Source organism: Ambystoma mexicanum, chromosome 2q (assembly GCF_040938575.1).
Source record: "Ambystoma mexicanum isolate Mex_15411 chromosome 2q, UKY_AmexF1_1, whole genome shotgun sequence".
NCBI lineage: Eukaryota > Metazoa > Chordata > Amphibia > Caudata > Ambystomatidae > Ambystoma > Ambystoma mexicanum.
Genome location: NC_090924.1, coordinates 73576750 through 73596969, shown reverse-complemented (window position 1 = coordinate 73596969; position 20220 = coordinate 73576750). Strand labels below are relative to the sequence as shown.

The following is a 20220-nucleotide window of genomic DNA, read 5'->3' as shown; positions in this document are numbered from 1 at the left end:
GTAGGGGTTTTTCCAAACCCCGAAAATTGAATGAAGGTTTCACAAATTGTACCTTTTGTGTCAGTGGCATAATTGTAATACCATGCCTCCCTTACTGAGGTTACAGAACACATTTTTAGACTCTGTGTGAGGAAAATGCAATACTGACTCTGTTTTAATTATGTGATTTTCAAACCTCTCATTCCAATATGCCTTTTAAAATAACATCAGTAATATTAGCAAACTACTGGGGTCCACTTTAACACTTCCTGGGTCTAATTTATACCGGAGAAGGATTTGCTATTCCTTTTTTTTGTTAAATGCAACATTCAGATAGAAATGTTAATTGTTTACAAAACATCATATGTTCCTTGCGTCCAGGAGTGTTATTGTATAAGAGTGTATAAGACAGCAGCTTAAATACGCACATCCTAGGCATACTATTCCTTCAGGTAATGATGTTTAAAAACAGTTTTTCTTTATTTTGAGAACAAACTGTCCTGTGGCTTTCACCAGACGAATCCTTTCATGCTGAACCATCTGATGAAGAAGCCAGTGGGACTTCAAAAGCAAATGCTTTGTTCCATCTCTACATGGTGTTTTCAGTTAGTCCAATAGAAGGTATCAAAACCTGCATCTTGTGTGTAGGCATCGGATATAGACATTTACTAGGCATTATCATAACTGTACTACCTGGCCACGAGATAGCAATAGATAGAAAATAAGGTGATTACCTGGTGATGTGATGTAAGTTCCTGGTAATCACTTGTCTAACCCCTATATAGAAGCAGAACTGTTGACTTTGCCAATGCCTGTTTGTACCAGTTCTTCAGTGCAAGGAACCGGTGCGAGAACACACATATTGCTTATAAATCAAGTGCCTCAAGGCACACTTGGTTCAGACATTCTTATTATACCAGCAGCTTCTTTAGAGCGACATTTAAGCCATTTACTCCCAGGAGACTGCTTAGACATCGGCAAGCAATATAAAGCACAACATGTGATGTAACTGCATGACAGGGCCAACTCATGGCAATCACAGGAGGGTGTATTTTGGGTGGAAAGGGGCATTAGGTGGGCAGGAATAGCCATAATGATTAACATGGCCATTTTCAGTCAATGGGCCTCATTACGAGTCTGGCGGTAGCCGTGCCGGTCAAACCGGCAGGCTGGCTGCCGGAACTCGTGATTTTTCCGGCACCTGGCTTCCCGGAATTACCAAGGTATTCTGACCCCGGCATTCCAGGAAGTCAGGCACTGGAAAAATGGTATTCTCCATTTCCATTTCAATCCCATAGGACTCAATGGGAATGGGGATGACGGTAGCACCGGCACCGTTGATAACGGTGCCGGTGCTACCATGAAAGTCTGCGAGCGGGTGCTGTTCCGGCCGCCAGGTCGGACCTGGCGGGCGGTAGGGCATCCGCTCGCAAACTTGTACTCTGCCAGTCCGGTAACAATGGTGACGGGAAACCTACCGGCAAGGTCGTAATGACCCCATTGTTACCGGACCGGCAAGGTCGTAATGACCCCTGATGGCTGGGTAAATAACCAAGCAGCACCAATAGGCTGTGTCTGTCCCTCTCACATCCTGTTCCCCTCTATCTGTACTCTATTGAAATAATGTTGGCTTATAGGTGGCTTTATAGAGCCACCTAATAGCAAAAACTAAAAAACATTGTACCGACTACCAACCTGCGGGGAGACAGAAAAAAAGCATTTGCGGTGGACATTTGCAACCCCACCAGAATGTTTCCGATTTTGCTGTACCCAAGTGCACATCATTTAACATATGAACAAAAAAGACACGGTCATGGCAACAAACATTACATTCTACAACAACAAAAATCACATTGAATCAGTGGATGGGTGGGCTTAATATAGGGCAAAAAGAGGAGATTGGAGAAAGTCAGGGACAACCATAAAATGAGCTTTAGAAATGTTTGGTTTGGTATGTTTTTCCCTTTTTCAGGAAAGATTGTGTAAACCAACACCCACGTTTATCTTTTCATTCTATATTTCTGAACACACATGCAGGGGAGCAAGATGTAGGTCTGGGTTGAACTAAAAGTGTAGTTAAGTCTCACCTAGGGCTCAATTTAATAACGTGTGCACTTTACATAGTCTTAGATGCTTCTTGTTGATCTCGCTGTTTTGTTTGTCTTGATTTTCTTTCTACCACTGCCCCATAGACAGGAGTTTGCCTGTTTTTGCGCTCATTAAATCCTGTTGTAGTTTCCCCTGCAACCTGCATCTATACAGATACTTTGTACTACAACTCCCATGATTCCTCACCATTGCATGGGCAGACATGGGCCGAAGGGATTTGTAGTCCAACATATCCGGGGAGCAAAACATTGCAGGCTCCCTAGCTTACAGTTTTCAATGCTTATTAATGTGTCAATTAGTCACAGAGAGTTGATGGTTTCCTCCTCTAACCCACCGCTTTGAAGCAAAGTGCTCTGCCCTATTAAGCTTTCCATCCGTTGGGCTATGTGTTTTTGTACAAATGTGCTGCTTTTCCCCTTATTTACTCATCCCACATCCTTGACCCTTGTTCTTTTGTACTTGTTAAATGGCCAATATATTCATTAAGTGCCCGGTAAGCGTGCTGAGAGAATATTTGGCTGTGAGTGGAAGCAGGGGAAAGGCTCGATTATTGGGCTAGAACGACGAGTGACTAATGAGTGGTCAGGGGGTGCAGGTGTTTGGGGGGGGATGAATAAGTATGATGGCACTGAGGCTGGACAGCAAGTGTTGTTCGCAGTCCTTCAGAATAGAGGCATCCGCAGAGAGTCACAGGTGGGAATGAGCGAAATGTCAATAAGGCATTGGGGAAGATGGCTGCCCAGGAGAGGATACCTGTTACTTGGCTATAACCAGCCACCATCCCCGGGACCTGGGGTCGCATGTCCTGGGCTCGCACTTAGACTCTTTTGCAGAGGGTGGAATCAGGGGTGTCTGGCTTCACCCATAGGGGGCGGGCTCATCTGCCATTGGATCCCCTGAGCCCTCAGGAGCATTGTGGGGCCTTTTCTCCACCACTTTATTTCAATCAGGAATATGTGCGTGGGGACTCCCCTTTGCTGTCCTCTGCAATTTCGCTTGCCTCCTTTCTTCTCTCTTTTCTTTCGATTTCTCATTCCCTCCTTTCTGACTGTCTACTTGTTCCTCTCCTCCTCCCCTCTTTGCCTCCATTTATTCCATCCTGCCTCCTAGGCGCTGTGCCTCTCGCTCTTTTTCTCTTCCTTTGCCTCCTTTAGTTCTCCATAACAGCACCATTGGTATTTTCTTTATCCACCTGCCATCTTCTGCTTTTTTTACACCCCTCTCTTCCTCCTTCTCCATGTCTCTCTCTTGTATTGGTCTCCTTCACCTTTCTGTTTATCCTTCCACCTCCTCCTCCCTTTTATCTCGCCTTGATCTCTGTCACGCCTCTTGTTCTTTTCCTGTACCTCTTCAATGTCTCCTTTTCTATGCTTTTTTCTGTCTCCTCTCTACCTCCTCAGTTCTCCCCTGTCTCTTCTCTGCATCTTCCTCCTGACTCCCTCGCTTCCACCTCCACTCTTGACTCTCCCACAACCTCCACTCTTATTTCTCTCTCTCCCTCCACAACTCCCCCCTTTTCCACCTTTCACCTCCACATTACTCCCTCTTCTCCTTTCCTCCTCACTACACTTCCATCCTGTGGCCTAACCGCGCTCTCCGACTTTGCGTTGGCCATGCTCCTCTTTCATCCCCTCTCTAATTCCTTGAGTGTCTTCAGGTTTTATTGTCATGTGAGCATGCTTGATGATTGGGTGGATTACAGATTCGTCAGGTGTTAGTAATCCGTTAGCGGTTTGCACCGTGAGTCTGCCTGCCCACTTTCTGACGAATCCGGCCACCATCTTGGATTGATTCCCCGTGTGGCTGATATTACTGTAAATTGTGTGGACTGGTATCTCAGGCATTCTATGTTATGGTAAAGTGTCAAGTTCCAGACAGAGCTTGGCTTGGATTATTATTATTATTGTATTTATTAAGCACGGACCTAGCTTCGAGAACCAAACGGAGTGCTTTACAGGGGTCTGCAGGATCATGACAGGTCCGCGGGCCATGGGACAAGCTGCTGCACTCACAATCGTTCTGTCTTTCAGTGGCCCAGGCCTCCCTTTTAGCAGCACAAGGTTTGCTTAAGCCCAATGCAGTGGCTCCAGGAACAAAGTGCTCCTTTACCCACATTCCACTGCACTTTACACAAGGTGAACCCTTCCATTGATGCCAAGGTGTTCTAGGGGCAAACCGACGAGTCCAGGGAAGAAATGGGGAGCCCCTTCTCTGGGGCCTGCTTCACCGAGCAGGTGGCTGGCCCCAGAGTTAGGCTCACCGCCTTGCCACTCACTAGCCTCAAGCATGGCACGGCATCACAATCCTGATGCTTTGAAAGCTGAGGGGTGGAAGTGATGCTCCCGCATTCCTTTGCTTCTCTATTTTTCAGCCAGACTAGGGGATAGCAGCAAACAAATGAGAAAGATGAACTGGGTCTGCCGGCACTAAACAGTGAGGTTGTCCTGTGTGAGGAGTTCTCCTATTGCGGTTAATCAGGGCATTGCTGAAGTGTAGTGTATGGCATAGGGTTGAGTAGGAGAGGCAAGGGAAAGGGTCCGTTAATGCCATTTGAATCGGAGCGTAAGAGAAGGCCTGCTTTCTTGATTGTGCCTATGAGGGAGAACGGCCATGACGTAATAACAGGAATTAAGGGGGATGTGAAGGGAGTTAGGCTTCCCTGGAGCAGGCAGACGTTGACGTGGACCCCTGCTGCTGCCACAAAGAGCATGGCGGTGAATGATGAAGGTGGCAGGTACTAATGTGGCAAGGAAAGAGGTTCAGAGGGAAGCAATGAAACAATATGGCCATATCCTGAGCGCCGCGACTGGGTGTTACCACCTTATAATGGCCTTGGCAGGGGCCTTATTGCTACTGGAACGTTCCACCTATTGATGGAAGAATGCTCTGCTAAAAACGAGAAATGCAAAGACGAAGCACTGCAATGTGGGGCCAGCAGACGTATACCATTGTCTCCCTCTGCCAAGGCATGGACAGCAGTGGAACCCACAACATTCTAATTAAGCCAGTCTGAAGGCCATACTCACTGTTATGTTCCCCGAAGGCTGAGTAAAAGACCGAAGCGCATTTGGGAAGGTTTAAGAGGCTAAAACCCCTGGCAATATGTAAGGGCAGGTTCTGTAAACCTATTATAATCCCTGCCACACTTTTATGTGAAAAGGAAATAGCACACACAGCGTGAATGGCGGATACAATAGATGCCTTTATATGCCAATTTTAACAGTTGAGTTGCTTTCGCTTCTTCCTGGGAGTAATGACCATTCCACTTTTAGGATTGACATTAGCGTTGGTGGGCAGGGGCTTGTTGATACAATTACAATCTGCCTGGGAAGTCGTGGGGAATTGGCTGAAGCTACGTATGTAAGGGCCTGCTGAGAGTATACACATCTCACTGGGCGGTCATGGGGAATTGCCCGCGAGAGCTCTCTGTGCTGCTGGAAGCCTTGGAACCTGGTCTTCTTAACAACCTGAAGCTCTGCTAATTCCTGGAGCCTGCAGCTTTTCCAATGGGATTGCTTAATGAATATTCCTTGGGATCTAAGGAAGAGCATAAGACCTAAAGTAGTGACATGATTCATACACCGCTTTTAGATTCAGAAAAGTATGATCTTACGATAATCACTGTTCTTGATTGGCATGCAAAAAAGGGACCAGTAGTTTCGGGACATGGATGACGGATCAGGGGCACCCTCTTCTGGGGACATTTTTACTGTTTGGGGGGAACTACCTCTAGCTTCGGTGCTGTTTACGTGAGATTTAAAATAGTGGCCGTAAACACCTGCCTCTAATTACGCACCCCATGTCACCCATCCACCTGCCGTGCTCCTACCTCCAAAGAATGCTTTGAAATAAATTGGATCAAACGAGACATTACATGCAATATTTATGAATTTTCAAGTGTACAAGCGCACATATGACCAGTGAGCATATCGAAGCACTGTGCAGAATTCATAAAATGTACTGTCACAGAAAATCAGGCACTGATTGCTGAAGTAACAAAAACAAAACAGGTGCAATGCAGTTGTAGAGGAATGGACGTACACATCCGCAGGAGATCCTACCCCCCTACTTCCCCTCTATTGGAGACATGAGACGGTGCCCTGTCTAAAACCAGCTATTGTACCAATACCACAGCGGGTATTTGGAAGAAGGTATCCATTAAGACAGGGGAGTTGCTAGGTCTGGAAAAGACCCGGGGCTAAGCTGATGTCAGAACTGTTGGGACTGGGGCTAGCTAGTCTTTTGGCTGTATCTCCTGAGATTCTACCCGGGGCTACAACCAAAAGATCAGGGGCTATAGCCCCCTTAGCACCCCCCTAGCAATGCCCCTGCATTAAGACAACCGTACCCTCGAGTTGATGAGAGCCTACAGGAGGAGTTTCCTGCAGGAATATGAGAAAGAGCTATAGAGGAGGAGCCAAGTACTCCCCCTCCAACTGCTCCGCCCATATTACCTATAGAATGGGAACCAAAGTATGTGACGTATGCGGAACAGCTGAACCAACAAAGAGCAGAGCGTGGCCTCTGTGCAGTACCCATAAGAGTATCAATACCTAAGAGAGTTTGGGAGGTAAAATACCCATTGAGGAAACCGTACCTGCACGCAAGACAATATAATGGTCATCTGAATGAGATTCCTGAAGAAGCAGCGAAACTGAAAGGCAAGGAAGAATGGTGATGGCACAGAGAAAGAGATGACACACACGGAAGCGATGCAGGGATAAGAGAATGCAGATATTTTATAAGGCATCAAGAGGGCTACAATGGTAAGTGACATGTTGAGTTCAAGGTGAAGAAGCTTATACCATTAAAACAGATGAAGATATTAAGTCATTTTACACGTGTACTGATGCAATTGAAGCGCAAGCAGGAAATTGATCATGAAGCTAGCTCTAAGCTTATAATAGATAGACCGCGGCAAGCGCCACTATATATATATACATATATACTTCTGTAGATGAATTTGGACCAAAAAAAGATGTACTGAACATGAACATGGGCAAACAAGGCCTCACTCCAGTGTGTTACATTGAAAGCAAATTTAATTACAAATGAATCCCAGAAGGTGGTGGATGAGCCAGGATGCCAAAAGTCTTATCAAACAGGACTTGGCTGACATTGGATACAAATTGTGTGAAGGAACAAAAGGCTCCTGGCCAGGAAGCTTGAGCAAAACAAAATACGTCAGAGGACTATTAAAAAAGAATATCAAATACACGAAAAGCTCGATTTCATGGTTTCCAGTCACATGGTAAGAAGAAATTGGACAATCGAGGTGGTCACACCTACGCACGAAGGCCAGCTGTGCCCACACTCCCTTAAAATTCTCAGAGAAAAGAACAAACCCATGGCCAAACTTCAAAGCACTAATTGACGCTGGACTGTTGAGGTGATGATGGATTGATATCATAATTGGTGGGAAGTTAGTTTCGTAATGAGCCCACTAGCACCTGGATGTGTAGTCTGTGTGCTGCTAAACGTGGATGGAAAAGTACTGATGAAGGTTAGAAGCCAAACAATTGTAGAGGACCATGTAATCAAGGGTCCTATAGTTTGTATAACCAATTGAACGTTGTGTATTTAGTGACATTCATAGTAGCCATGTTTAGGGAGGGCTTAGTTGCCCCACCTGATGTTAAGCATCCTCTCACTTTCCTTCACGGTTCTATACTTATATGGAATTTATGCTTAGACATTCACTTAGAACCAATTACTCCCTTCAATATGTTTTTGTAGTTTGCCACGTAGGTAGTGACGTAGGTCAACGTCAATGATGACGATTTTATGCAATATAACCTCAGCTTCTACTAAGATGTTTAGAGTAAGAGGATTGTAAAACTGTTGATGTTCGTTGTACTCCCAGTTTTATATACTTGTTAATAAAACGGACTCCCCTTTTGCCAAACTACCTGAGTCATTTTGATTATTGATGTATGAAGAAAATCTGCATCCACATCCATCTCCGGGGTATTGCTACTCATCTTAAAGAGCTGGTACACCCAGTTCAGAGCTAAGAACATGGACTGATGATGTCATAAGAAAGTGTGCACAACGTCCTGAAATGCTGAATGAAGACAATGTATGGATCCTAGAGGAGAAATTAAGTAAAGAATCAAGTGAACCTTAAAAGTGTAAAAGAAGAAGATTGCACTTTGAAAAGTGCGGCAGAAATCAGAAGTATAATGAACGTACATCCGCTGAAACGCAAGAAAGGTCAAGTCATCGTATAGGCTAACTACAAGTAGTAAATAGAATGCAGCCGGTACTGCCGTTGTACAGAAGCTGGACATTGGTATCATGGAATAACATGGAGAGAGAATGAAAGACTGTGTTGCAGTAGAATAGCAGGTTGTTGGAGCTGTGTTTGGAGACTGTCTGGCCTGAAGTCAACAACTGAGAAGTCAAGGTTAGCTAGCTACGAAGAGGAACATGTGTGCGTAAGATGAATCCTCTCACATTAAGGTGCAAGAAAGAACACAAAGGATCCCAAATCTTAATTCATTCAAAACATTTAAAAGCTCGCAGAATTGACAGAATCGTGGTCTCTTGTCACGTGAGTCGTGCCTGAAAATAGGGCTTGAACTTGGAGTTCCAGAAACGATAGCCAGTGCCCTCACTCCCGTTGCATTCCTAGGACAAGAATACTCTGCAAGGCCAAGTACAAAGAGAATTCCATGGCAGAGGCATGGGCGATGAGAGATGCTGGGCTAATTGGGTGGAAGGGTAGCTTCATGTCCTATCTACTTGCACCTGGGTCTTGGCTTACTTGCTAATTGAATCAAACGTTCCAGACATGGCACAAGCGTGCCAACCAATTGTATTAGTCCATGTAACGAAGGACCTTATAGCTTGAGAAACCAATGAAACACTGTGCAACTGATTTTTTCTTAAAATGACATGCTTGAAGAGGTAGTCATGAGTTGTCAACCTGATATCGGACAGCCAATAACAAACCTAGCTCCTATATGATTGTATATCTATATGCGTCCCTTAACCAATCCCGACCCCTGATAGGTTTTTCACTATTGCCACGAAGTGTGACGTCATTCTGATGCACAAAGAGAGTATATCATTGTTTTTCATGTGTTTCAAATCGCTGAGAATTAGGGAATGTCTGTTGATGTTCGTTGTAACTCCCTGTTTTAGATAATTGCTAATAAAACAGCAACTTGCCATCTTCTTGAGTTTGTCCTGGTATTTGGACTGAGAATGATTCTGGTGTAATCCCATCCAGTAACAGATGCACGTGCCAAGGGCCATAAGCTCACAGTGTGTCCCCATGCACATCTGCGCATGGGCGTCATTTTAGGGGGGTCAAGGGTGTTTGTCCCCCCAACTTTTGCGGCACATCATTTTGTCCCACTCATTTGGCAGGGGCCCCTTTTATTTAGATGTCATGTGTCCCTCCCCCAACCCCCGCCCCAAAACATTCTCACTCAGCAAAGTTACTCCATTGGGATCTGCGCCTTGCATCTCACAGCATTACTGCGTAGCATGAAACACCATAAACATGTTTATGTGTCCCGCTTCGCTGCATCACTTCATTGAATAGTTTAAAAAACCCTGCCGTGTCTTCTCTTTTACTTCACGTCAGCAGTGCTTGTAAAAGAGGCCGCTTGCAGGTCTTGGAATGTATTGACCTTTACTTTTGATTGGCTGCTCAGAATGAAAATGGGTTGTCCTGCGCCTCTGAGATTCAGCATATAACTGCGTAGTACAGCAACAACAACGGGCTTATGTATTCATCATACTCGGTCAATTCATAGAATACAAATCAGACCCACAATTTTTTGGATTGCTTTTATCTGACGGCATCACTGCAGAAGCAAAGGCCAAGGACAGTCATTTGTATCCCCTCCCCCCATCACAGCAGTGAATAAGGGGCACACACAGTCATTTCTAGCCCTTCTATTTGATGGCATATCTGAAGAGAATAAGGGGCACCCACCGTAATTACTGTATTTTTAAATCACTGCCTCACTTAAAGAGGGTCCGCAGTCACTTCTATCCCTTCTATCTAACTACATCACTGCAGAAAATAAAGGACATTAACAGGACTCCCCGCGTCTTCTATCCCGAAAACATCAGTGTCCAAAGAGTAAAGAACGATCGCAGTCATATCTGAACGCAGACCTGCAAATTTAAAGGTTGCCCCCATCAATTCGATTTCTGAGTGGGGACATCCGCAGGCATGTCACTCCCTTCCACCTGACTGTATCACTGGGGCGTTGCCATCTCACCCGTGAGGCAACTGAGCCCGCAAGACTGTCATTTCCGAACTCGAATTCTTTTGAGTGACAATTGATTGGCAGGTGTGACATTAAACACTTGATAGCAATACACATCTCTAAGGAAACTAACCGACTGCTTAACGACTAAACAGATAGAGTCTTTTCTTCAGAGTTTTTTTTTTGACATTTGCATGATTATAGAAGAACATTCCATTACGTGAACATAATTATCATTTACATTTACTTGTTTCCCTCAAGATCGTTTGTGATAAAGGATTCCATTTTTAACACACTCTGCTGGTCTCACCCTTAATTAGAAGGCAGTAATTAGGCTAGCCCTATATAAATTGAAAAAAATTGATTATCCTATTTTCATGGGCCTCATTACGAGTTCGACAGTAACCCGCCGCTGCCACCAGTGGGTTGCCGCCAAACTCGTAGCACTGTTCCGCCGCCTGCGATCCCGCTGCCACGGGGAAGGTGCTAAACGTGCCGGTGCTTCCGTGATAACCCCGCCTACCAGGGCCGTTATGCCGGCATGTCAGACCTGCCGGGCGCAACGGCCCAGGCAGGCAGAGTTGGAGTGTGGCGGTCCGGAAAGGGTGCCAGTACGGTCCGACCAGCCCCCTTATTTCCAGACCGCCACACTCGGAATGAGGCCCCATGTGTATTATTTTTGTCCTGAGTGTTTGAGAATCTACAATAGTTGGTGCAGTGGCAACATGTTCACCTTTACACTCTTGCTTTTTTTTTTTTATAAGGGTTGATATTCTTATGGGATCTGTAGGGAAAAGTTGTTAAGCCGTTGGAGGTGTGTGAGGGATGGGGTACGTAAGCGGTTGTGGCTTTATATATGTATACACTGTTGATTAAAAATACTATAAAGATACATTAAAAACACAAACAATAACAGTCACAGTTGAGTCCTACCATGCCAAGATGGCCACCTTTGATTTATTTATTTAATTTATTGTGCCTTTGTAAGGCGCTTATATAACAAGTAAATTGTGTTTCAAAGCACCCATGCATTTGTAAAAAAAACTGCGGTAGTTGGCATTGTACCAAAACATCAAACCATTTTACTGCGATACCCATAACATGGTATTTCGAACATGGAATTTAACCGAAATTATAGATGCTGGGTGAAGTTGGGGTCTAAATTAAGGTGGGGGTTGCAATGTCCTGTGGGTGGGGGTCTGCCCCCACATACATTGGCACAGAAATGGGTTAAAAGAGAAAATTCTATGTTATGGGACTCGGAGTAAAACGTTTGATCTTTTGAGCTAGATCCCTGTAGGCAAGATGTAAAGGGCTAATGAAAGGGACTCACTGTATCACAGAGTAGCTGATTGAAACCAAGCTCGCTTTTAATACTGCAACAACTCTGTTCAAAAGAAAGCGCCCTCTAGCCTGTCATAATCAGGATAACTGCACCCAGCAGTTCAGGGCAAGCAGCATAAATATGGGATCATAGTGGTACACATTTTGTTTACTACTTAACACAGTTTTTTTACTGCCTGGGGTAAGTGGGAAGGACTATCTGCGATGCCATGATGGGCCGGGAGTATCCTCAGGGGCAACGCGCTCGCCTCGGAAGCAAGACAACGCGGAGCAACACAGGTCTGATCCCCAGGTCTGCGCTTAGAAACCTCTGGGTATTAAGCGCATAATAAGTAGCAAATTATGAATAAATGCTGTTGCAAGATCTTTCTGGATTCTGAAATCTTGGGAGATATTTGGTGGCCATTTTGTGCACTAGGTAATATGATAATGATAATGATAATGATGTGTTATTTATGTAGCGCCTTAATCCAAAGCGCTTTACAGAGCACATATTTACATACAATATCACTCAACCGAAATTGGTACTCAATATAAACCACAACCTTTCTTGCTGCTGCAACTTTTCAGGCAGTGGCGGCCGGGCACGTACCTGATAGTAACGGCGTCTCTGAGGCAATTTCAGCTGCGCTTTCCAGCACCAGTGACCTGAAATTGAAAAGAAAGGTCTGATCTGAAAGTGCGACTGTAGGCATACATGTGTTTGCAATTTAAAAGCAGTTTTGACAAGTGACCAGTGGCCCAGAGAATAATTAGGAAACTGAGCAGAATTCCGAATATAGGAATTAAGTCAATTGTTCGAAAACTTTGTTTAGCAGCACAGCAGTGCCACAGGAAGGAGCTCTGATTTTATTAACTGGCCAATCTACAGAAGAAAAATAAGGTTAAACTGCATCTTTTAATGTGCCTGAATTTATAGTTGTAATGCATAGATTACAACATGATATCTGTTGTAGAGCCAAAATAAATGTTTAATCAGTCAGAATAATAACCATTTGATAATGGCAATTCTTTTACAGCCTAAAAAATCATTATACTCCTAATTTGCAGAAAATAAGAAATCAAAATAACCCCACTTGAAAGTCTCCGCAGCCCCGCCAAGACACATATGTACTCTTGTGACTAAAGCTTTAATAATAATAATAATTTGGCACTTATATAGCGCTGAGTTTGGCCCCGCACGGATGTCAAAGCGAGCGCTCTACTCGCTGTGCCACTTGACCGGCTTTGAGGAATAATACACCAAGGCCGGTCATTAGAAGCATTTAAGACAGTCAGAGAGTGAACAATTAGAAACCCTTTTGGTTTTCGGTACTTCCAGACAGTTAAGGTGTTGCCTGCTGCTTTCTGCATCTTTAACAAGATCTAAGATAATAATCTGTGTATTTCTTGTTCACATGTGTTGCGAGCTGGGAGCTCTGCAATTCCACTGCACCTTCATGGGGGGAAGTGTTCAGGGCTCTGATGGTTCTGTGGGGTTCAAGGAACTTGCTGGGGTTAAACTGGCCCTCACACTTGGCCCTTGCTCGTCTGCTCTCTGAGGTCCTATCCTTATCCGAATATCGGCTGGGCGGGTTTGGTTCCTGGAGCCTTTTCAGCAGAAAGCAGCCTCACTCCTGAACCACTCCCTGTTGCTCTGGGTTCAATGTATAGACTGCACAGTGGCACACAGGACAGACTGCCCGTATCTTTATATGCATTTCAACCATTACTCAACACCTTGCCAAGATTGCTGACACAATGTCTCCATATCTCTTTCTACTCAGAAGGTTATGGTCCACACTGCTAAGGGTACCATGCCATCCATTGAGGACCTTTGGCTATGGAAGGAGAAAGACTGATGAGAGGGCCTGTGGGATAGGTCTGTACACCTCTGAGCCCACTAGCCTTCCTAGGATCCTGACGGTTCTGTACAGAGACTGTTTATCCATATTTAAATCCAGATTATACAAGACCAACATATTGGAATAATTATGACACCCAAAGGCCAAATCAATGTAATCAGCCAAATTAAAAAAATAGTTCCTTTCTCTTATACATCTTCCAGCGCCGATCCAAAAGGTTAATCTTCATATATGAGAGAGTCTAGACCATATTGTAATAATAGAAGATATTTTTTAGGCAGGGGTAATCCCAGGATAAGATCAAGGGGCGATTACTCTCCTCAAAATCTGCCATTCCCTCCACCAGATCAGGGGCACCTCCCAACTCCTAGTTTCTTCGAAACTGAGAGAAGGGCATACAAAAGGTAAAAGAACATTAGGCGGTCTTCACTATCGCTTCTAAAACATTGACCAATGATGAATTGAACATTTTGGAGAAATCCCTCGAACTCTCACAATTTTTCTGCAAAGTTAGACTGAAAGATTTAGTTGGTACTAATTACACCTTGGACATAGCTTCTGACAGATATACTCTGTTTAGACAAAAATCCACCTTAATACCATCTAACCATATGGTCACTAAAGAGACACTTGCTTTTGAAAAGGCAGTCCTTAATGAGTTTCACTCGATTTATGATTGTTCAAGTAAAAAACATGGATTAAGCTTTAATTTTAATAGATCAGAATGGGACCTATTAGTGAGACTCGGCAATGGTGAAACTTTGGTTATAAAGAATGCTGATAAGGGTGGAGGCATTGTCATTTGGGATGCTGAGATATAGGATACTGAAGTTTTGACACAATTGGATAATGTGGAGCATTACCACAAATTGAGAGGTGATCCCACTAGCATTATACAGAAAGAAATTGCTCTAATAACACAGGTAGGAGTAGATGCGGGTTGCTTGAGTAAAAAATAATGTGATGTCCTTAATCCGGCAACTTTGAGAACACCATTATTTTATGTATTGCCCAAAATACATAAGGATCCCCTCAATCCATGGGGCATCCAATAGTTTTGCTATGCAGTTCTATTTTAGAACCTATTGGACAATTTATAGATTTTTATTTCTAAATCCCTTAGGGATTAAGTCACCTACTTATTTAGCAGACACAACGGAAGTCATTAATGAGTTTGACAGGATTTCTTTTGATTCAACTTCAGATTTATTGAACACTTTGGATGTTGAATCACTTTATTGTAGCATTCCCCATTGAGAAGCCTAGTCCAACATGAAAGATTTTTTAGAAGATCGAGAACAACCTATCCTGGTACCGCCAGTGAATTGATTGTAGAAATGTTGGAAATTGCACCAATGAATTTTATTTTCAGATTTCAGGATTCCACTATATGCAAATAAAAGGAACGGCAATGTGAGCATTTTTTGATCCTATTTTGCTCATTTATATATCTGTCAATTAGAACAACTGTTTATATTCGTAGACACCGTTATTGATCTGTCAGCAATCAAATTTTATAAAAGATATATTGATGATGTGTTCATTATTTGGGATTCCATCAAGGGAGATATCAATCTATTTCATGAGTTGATTAATTCTTTAAATCTTAAATTTAAAGTTTTCTCAGTCATCCAATGCATGGCAGTTCTATTTCCTTGATTTCATGGCTTCTTAGTGGTAGATTTATTTTGTAAGGAAACAGATAGAAATACTATCCTCCATTATGAAAGTTTTCATCCTCAGGCACTATGCAGAAACATTCCCTATGTTCAATTCCTTAGGGCCAGCCGTAATTACACCAATTTGTAAAATTTTGTTAACCAATCCAATCTAATACAAGTAAGATTATCCAAGAGAAGATACCTCAAAAGTCTATTGAGACACTCGATAAAAAGAGCTAGAAACCCTAGTAGATCCACCATTTTGATTCAAAACCATAACAAGAGTATGGAAGATCATTTAGCATGTGCGATGACTTTCAGCACACATCATACTGCGATCACAAAATCCCTCTGCAAACATTGCCATCTATTGCAAGTTCAGAACCTGACTTTGTCCATCCTCTTTTTGCCCATAAGAAAGAGAAACATTTCAAATAATGGCCTTGATATACAGATAGGGTGCGCAAATCTCGACCCAAAATGATTACATCTATGTGGGGCATGGAGCCTATCGTAGATCATTTTCCATGTGGCTGTTGTGGTGTCTGCAGATTCTCTTCTGCCTGGACCACACTTAATTTTAACAATCGGGTCTGACATTTAGAGGCCACACTACATGCAACAGCAAAAATGTTACCTTTGTTATTGAATGTCGATGTCATACAGTTTATATAAGGAAACATCTAGACAGGTCAAAACAAGAATGGTGGAACACAGATCATGAATCAGGACTAATACTCTGACGTCTCAATTAGTGACACATTGGCTGAAGAACATGGACGGGATGACCTCCAATGGTGGGCCATTGCGAAAATATCAGGCAATGACTTTCACAGAGCCGAAAGTAGACTTGCCCAAAGAGAGCAATGGTGGATGTAGCATACCACTATGCACATCAATGGGTTGAATAACCAGGAGAAATGATATCAGCTAGGTTGTGCATGATGTTTTACGAATGAACGATGTTCATAAGATTTTGAAAAATATGGATAGTTATTGGGCTGGATTAACACGGTCCCATTAATGAAAAAAGTAGGAACTCTGTTCTTGTGTTTCCCTTATTCACTCTTGTCATATTATCTGATTTCGACTTAGTGCATTTGAATGTATTGAGGTACAGTATTATGTCCCGTATTAAGATGGTGGGTGGGTGTGCGCTACTGACATCCTGTGGCATATTAAGCCTCACATAGCCAGAGAGTTTATTATGGATTGACTCTGTCTCAATTAATTCTCCTTTAGAAAAATGTTTTTTTTCTTTTTACTATGTTCTATCATCCAGCACCGTGGTGCGAATTTAGGACTGAATAGATGTTTGAACTTGTTGGGATTCCAGTCCAACATGTCGGCTATTTTTGCCATACAAACAGCGCACTAGTGACATGCGTTGTACATCAATATAGAGCCACCGCCATCACAGGGCATGTCAAGCCTCACCCATCCAGATTGATTCTGTTACATTTACATTTAATTCAGAACTTCTTTTTGGAATTTTTCCTCTGTTCTAACACTAAGCCCAATGGTGCATACTTAGAATGGACTAGATATTGGGGAATCCAGTACAATATGGCAGCTATTTTTTACTGTACGTACCGTGATGCACATTGTACATCACAATATGGCGGTTGCAATAAGCGCGGCTTTGCAAAAGTAAAGAACGCAGTACTTGTGTGTCTACGGAGACTGCCACTATTTGAAAACGTTATTGTGGGATGTGGTAAGCAGAGTTTCTGGTTCTGGCACCTGGACTTGTGTTATGTGACGTTTTTGTATGAGAAGACAGTTCTAGAATGGTGACAGGAATTTTTGTTTCGCCACAGTTGGGACCGAGCATTCCAGGCTCTAAAAAAAGAAAATATCATGAAGTTCGATATTTCAATACCACCTACGGTGCGTTGTGGAGAATTATAATAAGCAAGCATTTATCTGTGGTGTACATATGCTTTAATATTAACTAGAAAGCAACATGAGGTTTTCTGACCATAGTTGTCTCTTATATCATTGCAGGAGATGTTTAACTTGCAAATTGCAGGTACATTGGCAATGAAAGCTATCCATGTTCAATCTAAATGAGAGGTGTTTCCTAAAACTTCTAAACGTAACATTACAGGAAAGAAATGGTGGAGAGAAATAACTTTTGCAGATACAGATGAATTGATCAAGTGTATATTTGTATTTATAGAACCAGTAAGACGTATCCGCAAGGAACCTTATGAGGCATTTGCACCTGGTAAAGAAGTGACGGGAAGGCAGCCTAATGGCTCTACAGGTCCAGAAGAAGACGGATAATATTGTCTTAGTTAGCTCTTGTTCACTTGAATCTAGGTTTAGGGAGGGTCGAGCACATACTACTTGAGAGACCTAGGTGATTTATGAATTGTGTTCCCATGACCACCCACTGGATGACCATTTTCCACTACCAATGGCCTGCTATTAGACCGTGAACAGTGGTGTATGGTCCATTGTGATCAATGATACATTGCTTGTTGTATAAATGTTTTTTATGTGATGTTGTCTTTGCACATGAGCGATGTTAACAGTTAGGGTTATTCATTCTCACCCTATCGTATGTATTAATATGAATTTAGATGGTTGTGTACTATTTTTATTACAAATCAATTGTTTTTTTAAACTTATTTTTCTCTATAATTAATTACATTGATGTCACATTGTGTTATTTGCATCTTGTTTCCCTCTTGGTTTATTACTGTAAATGAAGGCTTAATGTTGAAAAAAAATTGCATTTGTTCCCGTGAGACACCCACTCTTTGTATGTTCATTTCGGCGCAGTGCAGGACGGGACAAGAGAAAGTTTCCAATGACATTGCACAGGTGAACGCTGATTCCACAAGCAGGGAGGGGCTACGTTGTCCCGCCCCGGCATACATGGGGTACAAGGAAGTACTGCTGACAGCTGTAGCACAGTACAAGGGGATGGCATGAGAGACCGCCACCACTAGCGGGAGACCTGCCAGCGTGACCAGTGAAGAAAACAGGAAGTAAGCAGTCTTTCCTGGAGAACTATGTACCGTCGCTGAACCGGATGTTACCAGAGCAACACTGAAGGAGACCCAAGAAGAGTGCCATGATTGAGTGAGCAGATACGCTCCAAGAAGATGGATCGATTGTGCAACACATCCCAAAATAGGTGCTAAGATTCTAATAAGTAGCTTGTAAAAACTAGTCAGAAAAAGGTGGGGTTTTATGAGCAGCAATGTGAACATCATAAGAACTAATATGAAACCCGAATACTTATTGAATTCTTACAAAACTGCATAAGTTTGAAATAAGATTCATGGAAGATTGTATAAGATTTGCATAAGATCCTTATGAGAAAATGAATATGAAATTGCTGTATGAGATGCAGTGGGCTATTTCACCTTCTCGCCAGCCTCACCCGAAAGGAATGTGGAGAGCCGGAAGGCCTACAGCATCCTTGAACCAATCAAAGTCATATCACAGGTGCACTAGCTCCCCAGGCCCCATGCTACCCAGAGGGGAATGGTGCTCCTCTACAGGGATTACCTCGGGGTATACTGCAAACACCACAGAGCAAGTCAGCACCACGCACCAGTCCCATAGCTGCAGCAGGCAGCGGGCACATAAAAGTACCCTCTACCAGGGTTACCTCTGGGTATGATTCGACCATAACTGAGCAAGTCAGCACCACGCACCAGTCCCATAGCAGCAGCAGCTGGCACGGAAAGGTAGTTCAGGCAGAGCCTCAACCATTAGGTGGGAAGAACGCACATGGAATACTATCTAGCAGGCATGTACATAGTTGCTTTGCAAGTAGTGGGACAGAATGCAGTGTAGCACCAAAATGCAGCCAGCTTCTGGTGCCAGGATCCCAGACTGTGATGAGTTGCTCTGCCTTAATTGAAAGGCGCAGGAGACCTGGTGCAAATGCATTCTGCTGAGGCCATGTGTTACTGGAGGAGTGGGTGAAGAGAGCTTAGGGCAACGAAGCTGAGAAGTCTTCCCACACCTCATTAAATCACATGACCAGGCGAGTACAACTGCTGTGGCGTGTGGGGAATGAACAGAGACATGCCAGGCTGTGAATTTTGAGGCTGCCCTTGGGAATATGATGGCGCTTCTGGCATGTGACCGGCCAAAACGGGTCTGAGAGGCTGAAGTTAAAACATGTGATGGGTGCAGACTGATATGTGCCACGTAACCTGTGCACATAATAGGTGCACGCCGATTTGTGAGCCATGGAACACGAAGCAGTTTCTTGCATGCATATAGTGAATCACTAGCCTATGTGGATGCACGTAGGAATGTGTGAGGAAGTAGTAACAGAGGATACGTGAAGTAAATGACACGCCCCTGTAAGGAATGCATGGTATCACGAGTAAGACAGACACAAGTGACCATAGTTCAAGTGTGCTTATTGAACTTTCACAAGGGTGTGACAAACGCCTATCTGAACCTAATCTAAAGATGGGCACAGGGACGTCATTTCACCAAAATGCCTGGGGTAACAGAAGTGACATCACATGACCATTGACCCCCAATGAAATCACAGGAAGTGATGTCATTTGACCCCACCCCGAACGGACATCACGGAAAGCGATGGAACACAACCATTTTCCCCTTGACAAAACAGGAAGTGGCATCACATAGCATTGTTTCTAAGTACACTATGAAAAATATGGTTACAATATCACTGTAACATGATATACATTCCGTACAAGAATGAATCACCATATGTATCGGCAGAAAAAAACATGCAATAACTGCAACATGCGAAAAGCAAAATACATAGGCCCTCATTACGACCCTGGCGGATTTTTTCCGCCATCGACGGACTTTTCCGCCATGGCGTAAAGTCCGTTCACGCCATGGCGGATGGCGGACTTACCGCCCCATTCCGAGGTTGGCGGGGCGGTAAGTCCCCATTGACCCATTTACCCTTCCCCATTCCCATTTCGCCCCCATAGGGCTCAATGGGAGTGGGGAAGGCGTTAATTACGCCACCGTACATTACGGTGGCGTAATTAACACCAAGGTCCCATAGCTCCATGGATTTTTACGCCCGCAAAAAGCGGG

At 43.6% G+C, this 20220-nt stretch overlaps 1 protein-coding gene across 2 annotated transcripts in view; it reads right to left on the bottom strand.

Annotated features, from left to right (window-relative positions):
- LOC138569156 (glucagon receptor-like) overlaps positions 1-20220 on the bottom strand; it is a 698697-nt gene that overhangs the window by 406229 nt on the left and 272248 nt on the right. For both annotated transcript variants that reach the window (XM_069646870.1, XM_069646869.1), the window contains exon 3: positions 12253-12308. The gene's annotated coding sequence lies outside the window, so the exon portion shown is untranslated. The remainder of the gene's footprint in view (positions 1-12252; positions 12309-20220) is intronic.